The sequence below is a fragment of the Natator depressus genome, chromosome 4, assembly GCF_965152275.1.
Source record: "Natator depressus isolate rNatDep1 chromosome 4, rNatDep2.hap1, whole genome shotgun sequence".
Classification (NCBI taxonomy): domain Eukaryota; kingdom Metazoa; phylum Chordata; order Testudines; family Cheloniidae; genus Natator; species Natator depressus.
The window spans coordinates 789,607-806,209 of record NC_134237.1 but is presented as its reverse complement, the minus strand read 5'-3'; the positions used below and the strand labels follow the sequence as shown (position 1 = coordinate 806,209).

The window sequence follows — 16,603 nt, the reverse complement described above, 5'->3', positions numbered from 1 at the left end:
GCCTCCCACCGAAAAGACACTCAGAAGGACGCTAAAGAGAAACTTTTATGATCTTGGGGAATAGTTCAACACCTGACCAGGGACTTGAACCCTGGACCAACTGAGCTAGCCAGGCTCACACATCTGATGACTATGTACGGCAGTGGCCTGGTATTACCTCACCTGCCTTGTGTCCCTGGTGTTCTGCAAGTGTCCAACTTCCCCTTCGCTATTACTCTCCAAACCTCCTTCAGGCAACCCCTTCCCCAGGTCCCTCCACCTGCCAAACCTCCCCTGGACCCCCATCTGGGGTGAGGGGGGGCACCGCACCCCAAAACCCAATGGAGCCTGCGGGGTGGCCTGCTCCAAGGAGGGGAGGGGAAATCCTGGGGCCACAAACTGAGCAACGGGGTTGAGGCTGCCCCTGCAATGAGAAGCAGGGAGAGAAGAATGAAGCAATGCACGGTGGGAGATGTAGCATCTGCCCCGGGCTCTATCTCCCCTGAGCCGCGGTGGGTCCCATGGCAGTGTCTCCAGCCTGCATTTCCTGATAGCCAGTGCCAGGCCCGGCCCGGCCTTCCCATTTCCAGTGCGAGACTGGAAGCAGAAGTTGCCATGAGGCAGGGCCGGGAAAGGTGGTGCTGTTGTCAGGAGAAAGCAGGAAGAGTAGGTGGGTCTGTGCTACCAAGGGGAGATGCAGCCCTTGCTGTGAAAGGGCCCCACCATTAGGGGAGATGTCGTCTCCCTGCCATGCCGTGCCCTGCGCCAGCCCCTGCGTGTCATGGGAGGTGCAGGCTCCAGCCTGCGGAGCTGCAGCAGGGAACCCCACATCCCAGAGCCTGTCCGGCACCCCCATTCTCAATGCCCCTCGTCCCTGCCACCACCCCACCCCATCAGTGATAGAACAGGAGGCAGCTTAACTTCCGCTCACGGTTCCTGGTGGGTTTCAGAGGAGCAGCGTGTTAGTCTGTATCCACGAAAAGAACAGGAGGACTTGTGGCACCTCAGAGACTAACCCATTTATTTGAGCATAAGCTTTCGTGAGCTACAGCTCACTGCATCGGATGCATGCAGTCCCGGTGGGACTCTAACAGAGCGCTTATCGGAGCATCTTAACTTCTGCTCGCTGTTCCCGGTGGGACTCTAATAGAGCGCCTACCGTGGCAACTTGCCTTCCGCTGGCTTTCTGGAAGCGCCCAGTCTAAACTCTCAACTGTATCAGGCTGGGCAGCAACTAGATGATGCAGGTTTTGTCACCTCTAGTCTACAGGTCTGTTCCTTAAACGTGGGTCAATCTCCTGTGGGGTTGGGGCACAGGAATGCCCCTGCACTGCCCCCGTGCTTCTAATCCCAGCACTCTTCACCCTGCGCCCTCCCCCCACCCCTAACCTCTGCACCCCTAACCCTGCCCCCCCTCCTGTGCTTCTAATCCCTGCACTGTTCACCCTGCACCCTCCCCCAACCCCAACCTCTGCACCCCCCTCCTGCTCCCCTAACCCTGCGCCCCCCTCCGGCACCGCTGACTCCTCCTGCACCCCTAACCCCTGGACCCCTAACCCTGTGCTCCCCTCCTGTGCCCCTAACCCCTGCCTCCTTCACCCCAACCCCTGCCTCCTCCAGCACCCCTAATCTCTGCACCCCTAATCCTCTGCCCCCCTCAGGCACCACTAACCCCTGCCTTCTCCTGCACCCCTAACCTCTGCACCCCGAACCCTGCACTCCCCTCCAGTGCCCCAACCCCTGCCTCCTCCTGCACCCCTAAACCTGCACCCCCCTCTGGTGCCCCTAACCCCTGTACCCCTAACCTCTGTGCTCATATCCCTGCGTCCCCCTCTGGTGCCCCAACCCCTGCCTCCTCCTGCACCCCTAACCCCTGCATGCAGTGTGCTCCCTTTGCCTCTAACCCCTGCACCCCATCCTGTGCCCACTTGGGGAAGCTGACCTGGATGCACAGAGTAGCTGGCATTGCTGCTTTCTCCCCCAGCCACCTCTGAACACTGCTCCTCCACACACCACTAGGGGCTGTGAGGGGGGAGCAAGGAGTGACATCAGGGCTCCCTGCATCCAAGTCACCTTCCTCACCTGGGCTGCTGCTCTCTGCCCTCCACTTACGCAGCCCAGGTGGGGAAGGTGACCTGGATGCAGGGAGCCCTGATGTCGTTCCTTGCTTCCCCCTCACAGCCCCCAAGGGGGGCATGGAAGACTGGTTTGGGGGAGCAGTATCTGCTCATAACCGCTCTCTCCCCCTTCTCTTCCCCTCCCTTCCCCCGTGTTCCTGTGCTGGGAGGGAGTAGGGAGAAATCTGGGCACCACCCCAAGCAGAACCCCCCTGCCAGCCGGGAGCAGTTTCTGACTTTACACAGACAGCGCACGCTTCTCTGCTACCATACAGCACCACCCTTGACCATGCTGCCCCTGGGCGATTGCCTCATGGCGCCCACCCCTAAGGCTGGCCCTGGCTATGGGCTTCAGAGGGAGTGACCAGATCAGGCACTCATGGAGAGATCCAGCCCCTGTTGTCCCCTCCCAGCTTCTGGCAATCAGAGGCCAGGGACATGCTTCCACACTGATGACGGCTACTGCTCGATAACGAGCCAAAGCCCATTCATTTTCATCCTCTGAGTCAGATGCCACCAACAGAAGATTGATTTTCATGTCTAGTGGTTCGGGTTCTGTCGCGTCTGCATCGGAGTCTTGCTCTTTTAGAACTTAGAATCATAGAATATCAGGGTTGGAAGGGACCTCAGGAGGTCATCTAGTCCAACCCCCTGCTCCAAGCAGGACCAATCCCCAATTTTTGCCCCATATCCCTAAATGGCCCCCTCAAGGATTGAACTCACAACCTTGAGTTTAGCAGGCTAATGCTCAAACCACTGAGCGATCCCTCCCCAAATTTTACAACTTTGGACACTGAGTGATAGAGGACCAAGTTCTGCCTTGATTTACACCACATACAATTGGCACTATTGGGATTGTATGGATTGTAAATCAGTGTAGAATTTGGCCCAAAGAAGCTAAATTGTGTATCCAGGTCCACCCAGTAGATTAGAGTCCTTTACTAGACTATCTTGATGTACAGTTCCAAGCTAAGTCTGACTTTTTACACCGGGGCTCGCAAAAATACCTTAGTAGCGACACAAGCGTGGGCACTTAAGCCATCCATTTTTGCAAGCCATAAACTTTTTTCTTTTTTTAAAATAAAACTTCTGACAACATGTTTCACACTTCGTCCCTCTCAGGGTTTAGAAGGCACCTCAGATTCTTAAACCTTGGCTGGAGTGCTGTAGCTATCTCTAGAAATCTCACGTTGTACCTTCTTTGCGTTTTGTCACATTTGTAGTAAAAGTGTTCTGAAACTCAACAACATGTGCTGGGTCATCACCCAAGACTGCCATAAAATGAAATATGTGGCAGAATGCGGATAAAACCATGGAGCAGGAGACATACAGTTCTACATCAAGGTCTTCAGTCACCAATTAAATTAATTATTTTTTTAACTAGCGTCATCAGCATGCCAGCATGTCCTCTGGAATGGTGGTCGAAGTACGAAGGCATATGGATGTTAGCATAGCTGGCACATTAATACCTTGCAACACTGGCTACAAAAGTGCCATGAGAAAGCCTGTTCTCACTTTCAGGTGACATATATAAGAAGCAGGCAGCATTATCTCCAGTAAATGTAAACAAACTTGTTTGTCTTAATGATTGACTGAACAAGAAGTAGGACTGACTGGACTTGTAGGCTGGAAAGTTTTACATTGTTTTCGTTTTGAGTGCAGTTATGCAACCAAAAAAATCTACATATGTAAGTTGCACGTTAATGATAAAGAGATCGCACTACAGTACTTTATATTTTTACAGTGTAAATATTTGTAATAAAAATAACGTATCGTGAGCACGGTAGACTTTGTATTCTCTGTTGTAATTGAAATCAATATATTTGAAAATGTAGAAAATCAAAAATATAATAAATTTAAATTGGTATCTATTGTTTAACAGTGCGATTAAAACTGAGATTAATCGTGATTTTTTTAAAGTTAATTGTGTAAGTTAACTGTGATGAATTGACAGCCCTAGTTTTGAATGTTTCTGTCTCAAGCAGGACAGTCTAGACCATCCGTGTGCAGGGAATTGTGCTATGAAATTATTTCCTGTTGTGACATGTTCTCAGTTACCCTTCTTGCCCTACCAGGCTGCAGTGTAACATCCACATTTTGCTCCAGCTCGTTCCCTCCTCCCAGGGACCAGGGAAAAGAAATGGCTGAATTGGAGCCAGTTGAGGTCGGGCGTGTCAGGGCATTGCTGGGGGGTTCCCTCTGGGGGGAGAAAGGGCAGTAAATACGTAGGAGGTGGGAGTTCAGGAAGGTTGGTGTGGATGTGGGAGGGGGCAGGAAATCCCCAGGGTGGGGAAGGGGTTGGGGACAGGGTGTGACAAACCTGCAGGGATTTGTTTACTGTGAGGCCTCCGAGTTTCTCAAATGTGGCCACCTGGGGCTTTTATTGAGGCCACAGCCTCCTGGGCTGTAACTGAGTCAGGAGCAGCAAAGCCATGGCTCTTCCCCGGGGGCTGCCTGTGGGGGTTGGTCCCTACCCTCTTCCGGAGTCATCAACCCTGTAGGAGCAGGCAACCAGTGGGAGTTCCCCCCTTCCCAGGTGCGGTGGGGCTCGGGCTTCAGGCTCCCGCCCTGAGATGGTGGGGGCGGGGGGGGCTCAGTCACGATACATGGAACGTGGGCTGGGTGGGAAGAAGTCTATGTAACTCAGGCAGTTATTGATACGTGTGTGACCTCAAATATTACCAATCTACCCCCCCTCACAAAACCCAACCAACCATCTCACCTACAGACCCTCAGTCTGGAAAGCATTTGTCCCTCATACTGTTGAAAAGACTCACAGCAGAAAGAAAATCAGCTTTTAAAACAATTTTCTAGCAAAACAAAGAAACTCACATCTATAGACTCAGAAAACACTCCCAAGAAACTTTAACAATATGTTGTCGTCAAGAAATTAGAGTACTAACGAGTCCAGATTTTTCAACTACTTTAAAACAAATCTTACCAAATCAGTATCTTCACAGTAAAACTCCTCCTGCTTTTCTAACCAGAAGATTCTCCCTAGAAGGAACTGCACCATTCCTGGAGATACTGCAATACCAGGACGATGCGTGAGGTGGACAGAGCAAGCTCCTATTCCATCCCCCCGTTTCAAAAATCAATACAATACACCATTCTCAAATAGAGAACATATCAAAGATTAAACTGATAAGGACACTACACTTTGATCTTAGCATCAAGAAGCAATACTGAGACTCTCGGACGCTATGCAGCCCTTCTGTGCCCACTGCTTTCTACCTCACCATGACAAGCTCCCAGACACAACCCAAACACCATTCACAAGACTTTGATAACTAGGTAACTCTAAGTGAGGATCACTTCCCCAAAATGACTCCAGTGGAAGAATTCAAAGCAAGAACCCTTAACACACAATTCTGTTCAAAGACAGAGAAGTCTTTCAGCCTCCTTCCTCTCGCTGGTTTCCCTGTATACTCCTAATTTGCATAAACCCACCCACTGAGCTGTGACTGGCAATCTCTCTCTGTTAACTATTACAGCAAAACAGGGCAAAGAAAGCCTATGCAAGCGCTATCCCACAGCCCCAGTGCTCTTTTCTGCTCCTTCCCACAGAACTATCTCAAACGTACAGTCTTCTGGCCTACAGAAGATACAGTTTCACTCCATACCAGTCCAGTTCCTTGCTGTTTCCTTTCTAACCACTGCACACCTATGGGATACCCTATCCTGAGGTGATTCCCAACTTTTGTGCTCAATACAGGAAACGAGTTGAGAGGTAAGGGAAGTCTTCCTCAACTTGCACCCCACTCCCCAAGGGCCTTCCGGGGTCTTCTGTGGACTTCAGGTTCCATTTAATTTCCAAGGTTTCTGGTCTTATTCATTGGCCATCTCCTAATGCAGGGATCCTACCTGTCAGACCAAAGATCGATTTCCCAAAATAGCTAAGAAACAGAATTAAAGCTGAGCACTAGGCGTTACATTTACATGAGCATCCAGAATGTGACTGTGCCCTAGAAAGTTCAATGCTTCGGAAAGAAATCAGAAAATAAGGAGCCTGTCAGGTCCCCCTGCTAACACTCGAATCTCCTGTCTAGTCAATCTGCTGGGAAACAAGGAAAAGGAAATGAATAAAGAAGTCAGGAAATAACAAGAAAAGTAAATAAGGAAGTGTTATTTACTTCTTCTCATAACACAAGGACTAGGGGTCACCAAATGAAATTAACAGGCAGCAGGTTTAAAACAAACAAAAGGAAGTATTTCTTCACACAATGTACATTCAACTGGTGGAACTCCTTGCCAGAGGATGTTGTGAAGGCCAAGACTATGACAGGGTTCAAAAAAGAACGAGATAAGTTTATGGAGGATAGGTCCATCAATGGCTATTAGCCAGGATGGGCAGGGATGGTGTCCGTAGCCTCTGTTTGCCAGGAGCTGGGAATGAACAACAGGGGATGGATCACTTGATGATTACCTCTTCTGTTCATTCCCTCTGGGGCACCTGGCATTGGCCACTGTCGGAAAACAGGATACTGGGCTAGAGGGACCTTTGGTCTGATCCAGTATGGCCATTCTTATGTTCATAAGCCTGTTAGGATGCAAATCTGCCCATGTCCTATGAAGGGAGACAGTACAAGGCAGAGAAGGAGAGCCTGTGTTCTCCAGCAGAATAGAGAAGAGACAGTGGGGAGAAGGTGGAAATTAACTCAGAGCCAGTGGACACATTCCTGGATCCAGACCTGTGCTGGGGAAGACACATTACTATCTGTCTTGGGGATCAACAGCTCCCCCCATACATTGGCAAGTTATTGCTGCCTGGAGCCACAGTCCATCAGCAACCTTTTTCTAGTAACCCAGCCTGTAGCAGCCTCTAGTGACCTGGGGTGGATCTGCAGAGCCCTGCCTCAGTTTCCCTTTCTGCTCAAGGCCCTTTAACAAGTCCTCACAAATCAGATAAATAAGCAAAGCTTTCCCCTTCTGGTGTCCATTTTAATAAATCCTGCAGCTTCTCCACCTTAGTCCCAAGCTGAGCACAGACTCTCAACCCTGAGCATCTGCCTTTCCTGCAGAATTCACACACACTTCTTTGCTTGAGTCAAGAGTCCCCAGCCCTCCTTCCCAGAGCTGGCTTCAGTTCAGTCTCTCTCCTGGTATCTGGAGCCCCCAGGTCTCCTTCTCAGGGAGGGCTTCTCTTCTTTCCCTTCCTGCAAGAGCCAGTCTTGCTCCCTGCAGCTACTTCCACACTCCAGCTACCGCTTCTCAGGAACCTGCCCTGCCTAAAACCCACTTAACTGAAGTTAGGATCCCACCTGAGCTCCCTTCCCGAGGGACAACCCCAGGAGCCCATCCCATCCTCCCTTATTTCCCCAGGTCTCTCCTGAGCTAGTCACATCGCCTCCTTGACTCTTACTCACCTGGGAAGGAAAGCCAGACTTGTCTCCTATGAAACTTAATTTTTCCAGCGGTGGGTCTGAGCCTACATGTGGGGAACAGCACTTCCATGTCGAACAATCTGCAAGGATGGGCCCAATCGTATTGGAGCAATGATATTGTGGAAGGTCAATGAACAGACAGTGAATGTAGCACTACAATGATCAGCTTCAGTCATCCCCCTAGATCAAAAGGTTGAAGCTCCTCTAAAGAGAAACACACTTGATACAAAAAGAAAAGGAGGCCGGGGGGGGGGGGGGGGGGAAACAAGGGGAAATAGGTTACCTTGCATAATGACTTAACCACTCCCATTATGCAAGGTAACCTATTTCCCCTTGTTTTTTCCTCCCCCCGCCCCCGTTCTTCAGATGTTCTTGTTAAACCCTGGATTTGTGCTGGAAATGGCCCACCTTGATTATCATTCACATTGTAAGGAGAGTGATCACTTTAGATAAGCTATTACCAGCAGGAGAGTGGGGTGGGGGGAGAGAAAACCTTTTGAAGTGATAAACACCCATTTTTTTATGGTCTGTGTGTATAAAAACATCCTCACTGCATTTTCCACTTTTATGCATCCGATGAAGTGAGCTGTAGCTCACGAAAGCTTATGCTCAAATAAATGGGTTAGTCTCTAAGGTGCCACAAGTCCTCCTTTTCTGTTTGTGAATACAGACTAACACGGCTGCTACTCTGACACTTGATACAGTTACACAATTGTTAGACGAGCTTTTTAATCCAAAGATCTATTTGAAGCCCCACATTGGAAGCTAGGGAAAAATGGGATAATTACTGTTTGAAATGGATAAAGATCAGAGAGATTTGGTTATTGGTTGAAAACAAGTTCAATATAAAATGTATTTTATAAACAATTGGTTAATAATTTGGAGTTTTCCTGAAAGTTTTATTACTGGAGGCAGGCAGGGCCAGTGCAAGGATGTTTTGCGCCCTTGTGCCCGCCCCCAAGCCCTGCAGCAGCTCCCCTCCGCCCTGAGGTGCCCCCCCGCAGCAGCTCCCTGCCCCAGCTCCCCTCTGCTCCGCCTCCTCCCCGAGCATGCCCCCGCTGCCGCTTCTCCTGCCTCCCAGGCCTGAGGCACCAATCAGCTGTTTAGCAGGCAAGCCTGGGAGGGAGAGAAGCCGGGCAGGGCGGTGCTCAGGGGAGGGGGTGGAGCAGAGCAGAGATGAGCTGGGGTGGGGAGCGGTTCCCCTGTGCGCTGCCCCCTCCCCCCAGGTACTTGCTGCAGGTGGCCCTCCCGGCGCCCCCCGGCCCCAGCTCACCTCCGCTCCACCGCCCCCAACCACTTGGCGCCCTAGGCGGCTGCCTACTTTGCCTAGTGGTTGCACCGGCCCTGGAGGAAGGAAGCGTGAACCACCAAACCCAGCGCCTTCATGTTCATGGCAAGGGTCAGTGTCCATATTATTCTAAAGGAGGAGGATTTTGGTCACATATTTGTAGATTTACAATGACACAAGCTATTTCCGGCCCTCACAGAGCAGCTGCGAGCTTGGGCGAAGAAAAGCAAACCGGGCGAGGCGGCGAAGCGGCTTCCTGCTCGTCAAGCCCCCCCGCCCGCCCGCCCGTGAGGGGCTCTCGGCTGGTTCCCCCGCTGGCGCTGCGGGGTGACGGCGCCCCGGCCCGGGACCCTGTGAAGGAGAAGCCTTGCGGAGGGGCTCGGCCAGCCCTGCCGAGGGTGCCAACGCGGGAGCCCGACTCCCCGCACCCTCTGAAGGCGGCGTGTCCTGGGCCCGCAGCGTCACGCCAGACACGCGACTCTGCGGCAGGGTCGGTGGTCGGGGACTCCGTGGTGCTCGGGGCAGACCCGGGGCCATGACACGCTGGGGCCGGGGGCGGGCGCGAATCCGGGGGCACTCGGGCACTGGGTGTCCCGGGCCGGCCCCGCCCCAGCCCTGGGACCGGGCAGGGAGGCAGCGCAGCCGGAGGCGCCGCGAATCGCCCCCTGGTGGGGCCGGGCTGCAGCGGCAGGGCCTGGGTGCAGGGCCCGGATATGGCTGCCCTGGCTGGGGCTTGGGGGGCCCCGGGCTCCTCCCGCCTCGTTCCCCGGCCCGCAGCGCCCCTAGAGCCCCACCAGGAGCACTGACCGGACGTGCGGGCAGGCCCGGGCGCGCACAGACCGGCGGCAGGGAGCGGAAGTACGGTGCCCCGGTGCCCGCTCCTTTCGAGTCCGACGGGGAACTTCCGGTTCGGCAGCGACCTCTGCCGGGAATCGCGCTAACGGACCCCCAGCGGGCGGAGCGCGCCCCGCCATTTCCCTGGCTGGGGAGCGCGTGGCGCAGGGGCTGGGCCGGGCCACAGGCAGGAGACGGGGCCTGGGCCAGCCGGGGAGTGCGTGGGCAGGAGGGGCAGGGCTGGGGGTCCCTGCTGCACTGCGCCGGCTGGAGCCTGCCCCCCGCAGCGCGCTGGGGCTGGGGCTGGGGCGGAGGGGAGACAACATCTCCCCGGGGGGGCCCTTCCCAGCGTCATGGCAGCTTCTGCTTCCGGCCTCGCCCCGCCGGCCCCTCGCCCGAGAGATGGGAAGGCGGGGCGGGGCCTGGCAGCGACTGGCGGGAGATGGAGGCAGGGGAGAAACCACATCTCCCATGACCCTTGGGGCCTGCAGCAGGTGGGGGAGACCCTACATCTCCCATAATGCACTGGGGCCTGCAGCAGGTGGGGGAGACCCTACATCTCCCATGATGCACTGGGGCCTGCAGCAGGTGGGGGAGACCCTACATCTCCCATGATGCACTGGCTCACTCCCCTCTCCCCACCCACCTCAGGGGCAGCCTCACCCAGTTACTGAGCTTGTGGCCCCGGGATTTCCCCTCCCCTGCCCTGCGCCCCCCCCGCCCCCAGACTCCATAGGGTTTGCAGGTGGGGTGCCTTTGGGGGTTGGGGTTAGGGGAAGATGGGAGGGGCTGGGGGCAACCCAGGATGTGAAGGTGGCCACTCACGTGTTCCCAGAATGCCCAGGGAGACAGGGCGGGGGAGGTAATGACTGTTATAGGAGCAACTACTTCTCCTGGGGAGAGAGACAAGCTTTTGAGCCAGGCAGGGCTCTTCTTCAGGGCTGGGAGAGGGTCTCAGAGCTGCCAAGCCAGAGGGGGTACTTGGGACCTTATCAGACTGGCTCAGTGAAGACGGGGTGTTGACAGACCAACACAGACGCTCTCCAGAGTATGGAGCAGCTTCCGCCCATGCAGCCAGGCAATGAGCATTTCCCACAGCCTGGAGCCAAGGGGGAGGCGGCAGCTGCTGTTCCAGCTCCTCGGGGACAGCTCTGTCACCCAACAGACACTTCTCACTCAGCCACAGCTAAGGGTGTTGGGTTCCTCTGGTGGGAGTGTGGAGCAGCCGTTCGTTTTCCTGTTCGCACTCCTCTGCAGTGTGAAAATTGGGGAGGGGAGGCAGAAGCCCCACTTCCCTCCCTAAATGACGTCCAGTAGGGGAAGCCAGGACAACAGGGTGGGGTGGCAAGTGGTGGCCATACTCTTGCCCCAGGGTCGAGTGTAGCTCAGGGTCCAGCTCAACTTCCTCCCTGCACCACTGGCCCCTCGTCCCCTTCCACCACTAGGTCAACCCAGGAACTAAGGCGGGAACAGGGTGAGGAAGCAAGTCAAGCTGAGCAAGGCAGGCAAAAGCGAGTCTTGCCATCATGGGCCTCTCACAACGATGTCCTTTTTGTGTGCCACAGCTGACAAAAACATCCCGGACAGAGAAGCAGCAGGCCAAAAGAGAGCCATGGAGCTGCCGAAGTAGCTCAGTTGGGAGAGCGTTAGACTGAAGATCTAAAAGTCCCTGGTTCAGTCCCGGGCTTTGGCAGGCCCTTTCCTCCTCCTTTGTGCAGGGGTGGCTTGTTTTCTGGGAGGGCATCAGCACCTTTACCTGAGGCGGGTCCCTGATTTTGAGCTCCCCAGCAGGACAACGGAGCATGGGCTTCTGCCCCTAGTTGGCCCACCTGACCTTTAACAGTAAGAGAAGGGAGCTGTCTTTCACTGGCAACGTATTGGTGGACCCAATATGGCAGGAAGAGAATGAAGTAGGGCAGCCGTCAGGAAGGGTGCCAGAGTGGGTGTGGGGCAGTGACAGGCAGGGATTGGGGTCGAAAGCTCCTCTGCACAGGTCGGGATGGGAAGGCGGGGTTAGAATTTCCCTCCAAAGCTATTTTAGGGTCTGATCCTACAAGCCTCCCACGTACCCAGTGCAGGATGGCTCCAGGCTGCTCACCCAGTCCAGTGTTGGTGTGTACAGCAGAGAATTGGAAGCAGCAAATCGGGGGGTCGTCGAAAGAGACTAGAAATACAACAATTTACTTCTGAAAGGAGAAGAAAAGACGACATTACCGAGCTGTGTAACGGGGCGACTTGACCCTCAGAGACCGCGAAGGGAAATCTCAGGGGCTCTGCTCACCTGGCCCCAGGGCTGTGTCCTCAAGACAGGTCTGTGGGAGAAGGGAAATCGCCAGAGAGAGGAGTGGGGCCCAGTGTGGATTTTTGGGCTGTGGCAGGGAATTTAGGTCCTGAGACTGGAGCCATAAAGAGGGAGTGGGTGAAGGCTCCCCTCTGCTTTCAGGCTGAAGGAATCCTGGGTTGGTCAGTCTGTCCAGGGGGGGTCACATTGCTCACAGGCAAAGAGAGGAGGAGAACTGCCCCCAGAAGGACACATGCAGATCCTGGAGAAAAAGAAAGAGAAAAGAGACCAGCAGCAGGTGAAGGTGGCTGAGTGGGGGATTCCCTTGTGTGTGTGACGGAGCACTTGGGAAGCTGTGTCCATTCAAACACACTGAGCTTTAAGATGGAGGAAGGCTGGACTTCTGTGACTCGGTAAAGGATTTAGGTGTCATAATGGACATACAACTCAGCATGAAATCCCCGTGCGATGCTGTGGCCACCCTTGGACGCACAGACAGGAGAATAGTGACTAGAAATAGGGCACTAGAGATATCTCTGTATATCACCATGGTCAGACCAACACTGGAATCTTGCATACAGTCGTGTTGGCCGCATTTTAAGAGGAAGAATGAAAAATTGGACAGGGGGCAGAGAACCCTCCCCCCCCCCCCAAAAAAAAAAGGAGCTGAAAAGTTGCCTTTCAGTGCGAGACAAGAGCTGAATCTGTTCAGTTTCTCACAAAGAAAACCAAGAGGTCACTTGATGACAATGCGTAAATCCCCTCACAAAGAGAAACCTGGTACGAAAGGGCTCTTTAACCAAGCAGCGAAAGGCAGAACAAGAACCAATGGCTGTGATGGATTCTCCACTCCACATGGAGGTGGCAGGAGGGGGCAGGGGGTGCCGAAGCAAGTGCTCTCAGGTGATATAGAAAACGATTTCTCTCCGGTGCTTGGCCGGTGGGCCTTGCTCACATGCTCAGGGTCTCACTGATCTCCATTTTTGGGGGTTAGGAAGGAATTTCCCCAGGTCAGATTGGCAGGGATGTTGGAGTTTTTGCCGTCCTCTGTGGCATGGGGCACAAGTCACTTGCCCGGATCAGCTGGGTGTCATGTGTTTGGGGGTCACACTGGATTATTTTGTTGTCCTGACTGGCCTGAAAATCTAGACCTGGATGTTCTGGCTCCAGTGTTGCAGTGTCTGACCCGTGGTCACTCCAGCTCTCAGGTGCCTCTTCCTAGTCGAATCCCCAGCCAGTCTTCAGAGGACGGCAGCTGCCACGCAAGGCAATCGGGGCTGGTGGGAGTGACTCTGGGGCAGTCACTAGCCACAGAAAACAGACCCTCTCCCAACACCCCGACTGCTGGCCCTCAGGTCTCTGGCCGTACAGGAGATGGGCCAGGCCCCCGTGGGAGGAATGAGGGGGATAGAAACCCCCAGGATGGGGAGTTATGTGTTTCAGCCATGTTGGGGTGTGGGTTTCACTCAGACCCATGCACTGTACCCACACGCAGAGCCAGTTCATATTGTAAAACCCCACACCCACGAGGGATGTGTTCATCTCAGCACAAGTTCGGCTTTAACCCGTTAGAAATAACCTTGGAGTTATTGTGGGGTCTCAGGGCCAGAGGACACCAGACCCCTGAGCTGTCAGTGGAGAGCCAGGTGACCCATCAGCACGAGGCCTTGTGCGTCAGCAGGAGGCCTTGTGCGTGGGGGGCAGACACACGGCTCAGGGAAAGGGGAAGGTCACACACACAGCTGGAGCCCTCACCCAGATCTGCACCCCTGCCCCAGCCCACAGCCCCCCCTCCTGCACCCTGAACCCGTCATTTCTGGCTTCACCCCAGAGCCTGCACCCCCCCATTAGAGCCCTCACCCTCTCCCACATCCCACCCCCCTGCCCCAGCCCAGTGATAGTGAGTGAGGGTGGGGGAGAGCGAGCCACCAAGAGAGGGAGAATGGAGTGAACTGGGGGCGGGGCCTCTGAGAAGGGGCGGGGCAGGACCTGAGGGGAAGGGGCGGGGCTAGGGGGGTTGGTTTTGTGCAGAAAGTTGGTAACCTGACATCAGGCCTGGCATAGGTGCTGCCTTTTGGTTTTGCCAGTGGGTGCCCCATCCCAGCTCTGCCCTCTCCCCCAAGGCACCAGCCCCACCTCCACTCCACCCTGCTCTGCCCCCTCCCCTGAGGGCATCCCACTCACTCCTTCCTGCCCCCTCCTACCTTAAGGGCACAGTGGGTGTGTGTTTGGGGGGGCTCAGCTCCCCCCAACTGGCAATTTTCAGCATATTCATGCACTTTTCATATTCTACCATTTGGGAGCCCTGTGGATGCCATGGGGTGTCTGGAATGGGGGGGGTGTGATCCCACGGTGCCCCTTCCCCTCTGCCTGCAGAGCTGAGGACAGACGGGTCTGAGGAGCAGAGCAGGAGCTCTGGGAAGGAGAAGAGCGATATGAAGATGGCATCTAAGATGAGGCCAGGTGCCTTCTGTGGAGGGAGACATGCTGGACAATGCCAAGGATTGGGGAGACAACCAGGTGTGAGCCCAGGGCGCAGAGAGCTGGGGAGGATGTCTGTGTCTGTAACACTTCCCTGTCCTCTCTCACAGATGGAGTCCAAGAGGGATAGGAAGGAGAGGACGAGCGCCCCAGTACTCAAGAATAATAAGGTGCATCCTAGCTGGGCCCGGGGCTCTGCGGGGTTCAGACCAGTGGAAGGGACAAGAGTCTCCTGTGCAGAGTGACTATTTTGGGTGCAGGTGCACTGGGGTGCTTCTAATTGTAGCTCTGAGAACATCATGGGAAGGGGGTTCAGGGTAGAGCCCTGGGGTGTGGGAGATGCGAAAAGAAGAGCCCCGCCATCACGGCAGTGTGTGACAATAACTTTTCTTTTTCCTTCTTGTGTTGTGTTTGGCACCAAGGGAAAAGAAGTGTGTGCGTGTGCGTGTCTTGATGCCAGGCAAGACCTGTCCAGCTCACCCTCTCTCTCTTTTTACTGCCTCCTACCACAGGCCATGGGCAGGAGAAGTGCGCATTGATCCCCACAGGCTTGGTCTCGAGAGCCTGCACCATCTGGCGGGAGGGAGGAGGGTTGAAGCCAGAGCCCTGGGGTGCGGGAGGAGTGAGAAGAGGAGCCTTGCCACCATTGCTTTTTCTTTCCCTCTTGTGTTGTGTTTAATACCAAGGGGAAAGAAGTCGTGAAGACGGAGTCCAGCCCCGAGGTGAGATGGGAAGTGAGCGAGAGCAGTGAGAGCGTGAATCCTGTTGATGCCAGGCAAGACCTGTCCAGCTGGGAGCGAAGCAGCTGTCGCTGTCAGTGAGGTAAGTGTCTGGTTTGGGGAGGGCTCTGGTCACAGCCCCCCTGGCTCCAAGCAGGGACTTCCCGTTAGCTGGTGTGGGTTTCCTGCCTAGCTGTGGCTTCAAGGGAGATGATGTTGCCATTTGCGGGGGCTGATCATCTCTCTGGCCAGGAGTGGGATGTGCTCCCCAGGAGAAGGTTGGATCCCTGAGGGTGACTCCTTGTTCTGAGTTTCTTTCCTTCGTCCTAGGTTTCTCTCTCTCTCTCTCTCTCTCTGTCTTCTCTACTGTGTTGGCCAATTCACCCTCAAACTCTCTCTCTCCTTTCATGGACACCTGTTATGTTCAGTTGCCTGCATCCTCTTCCTCTGCAGGGACTTATCACTAGGGCCGTAGTTCTTCCTTCCCAGAAACAGGACGTACGTGTGGAAAATGGGGCAGCTCCCCCAGGCCCCCCAGGGCAGCGCAAGGTCAGTGTTTGTCAACAGGGAGCAGCAGGAACTCCTACCCCTGCATGGGCTGGGATGGATACCTGGCTGGCCTGGGACCCTAGGGGTGTGAGAGCAAAGGGAAGGTTTGTTTGTGGATTTTCCCCTTCGGGGAACCAAAGGAGCTTTTTCTCTGAGAGCTGCATGGGAGGAAGTGAAGGCTCAACCCTGAGCTGGATGCTGGCAGCGATATTCTGTTCAGGGCTGGTAGGGGAAGCTCCCTGCAGTGAGGCTTAGAGGCTCTCTGCTAAAATCTGGCCTGGAAGGTGTCAGTGTTGCGATATTTGTTCAGTGCTGATTGATGGGCTGTAGGAGCTCTGTTGGAAAGAGAGCCACCCCCAGCTCTCAGTTCTGCTGACTTTGCAGGTGGACGCTGCCTTTTGGGTCCTAGTGCTTAGAATCATAGAATCATAGAATATCAGGGTTGGAAGGGACCTCAGGAGGTCATCTAGTCCAACCCCCTGCTCAAAGCAGGACCAATCCCCAATCAAATCATCCCAGCCAAGGCTTTGTCAAGCCTGACCTTAAAAACTTCCAAGGAAGGAGATTGTACCACCTCCCTAGGGAACGCATTCCAGTGTTTCACCACCCTCCTAGTGAAAAAGTTTTTCCTAATATCCAACCTAAACCTCCCCCACTGCAACTTGAGACCATTACTCCTTGTCCTGTCCTCTTCTACCACTGAGAATAGTCTAGAACCATCCTCTCTGGAACCACCTCTCAGGTAGTTGAAAGCAGCTATCAAATCCCCCCTCATTCTTCTCTTCTGCAGACTAAACAATCCCAGTTCCCTCAGCCTCTCCTCAGAAGTCATGTGTTCCAGACCCCTAATCATTTTTGTTGCCCTTCGCTGGACTCTCTCCAATTTATCCACATCCTTCTTGTAGTGTGGGGCCCAAAACTGGACACAGTACTCCAGATGAAGCCTCACCAATGTCGAATAGAGGGGAACG

At 54.4% G+C, this 16,603-nt stretch overlaps 1 long non-coding RNA gene and 2 other non-coding genes across 12 annotated transcripts in view; 2 read left to right on the top strand and 1 right to left on the bottom strand.

The window, feature by feature from the left end:
- Window positions 1–16,603, top strand: part of LOC141986098 (uncharacterized) — a 184,455-nt gene that overhangs the window by 9,185 nt on the left and 158,667 nt on the right. For 5 of the 10 annotated variants that reach the window (XR_012639186.1, XR_012639178.1, XR_012639177.1 and 2 more), the window contains 2 exons: window positions 14,260–14,403; window positions 14,877–15,186. The exons of 1 other annotated variant lie outside the window; for it this stretch is intronic. This is a non-coding gene — a long non-coding RNA (uncharacterized LOC141986098). Of the gene's footprint in view, window positions 1–3,319; window positions 3,342–3,480; window positions 3,895–14,259; window positions 14,404–14,876; window positions 15,187–16,603 lie in introns of those variants that run through there. 4 more of the 10 variants (XR_012639182.1, XR_012639176.1, XR_012639185.1 and 1 more) reach the window with 4 other exon arrangements.
- LOC141987013 (U2 spliceosomal RNA) lies at window positions 5,099–5,280 on the bottom strand. Its single transcript, XR_012639414.1, has one exon. It is a non-coding gene; the product is annotated as a U2 spliceosomal RNA (small nuclear RNA).
- Window positions 11,223–11,295, top strand: TRNAF-GAA (transfer RNA phenylalanine (anticodon GAA)). Its single transcript has one exon. It is a non-coding gene; the product is annotated as a tRNA-Phe (tRNA).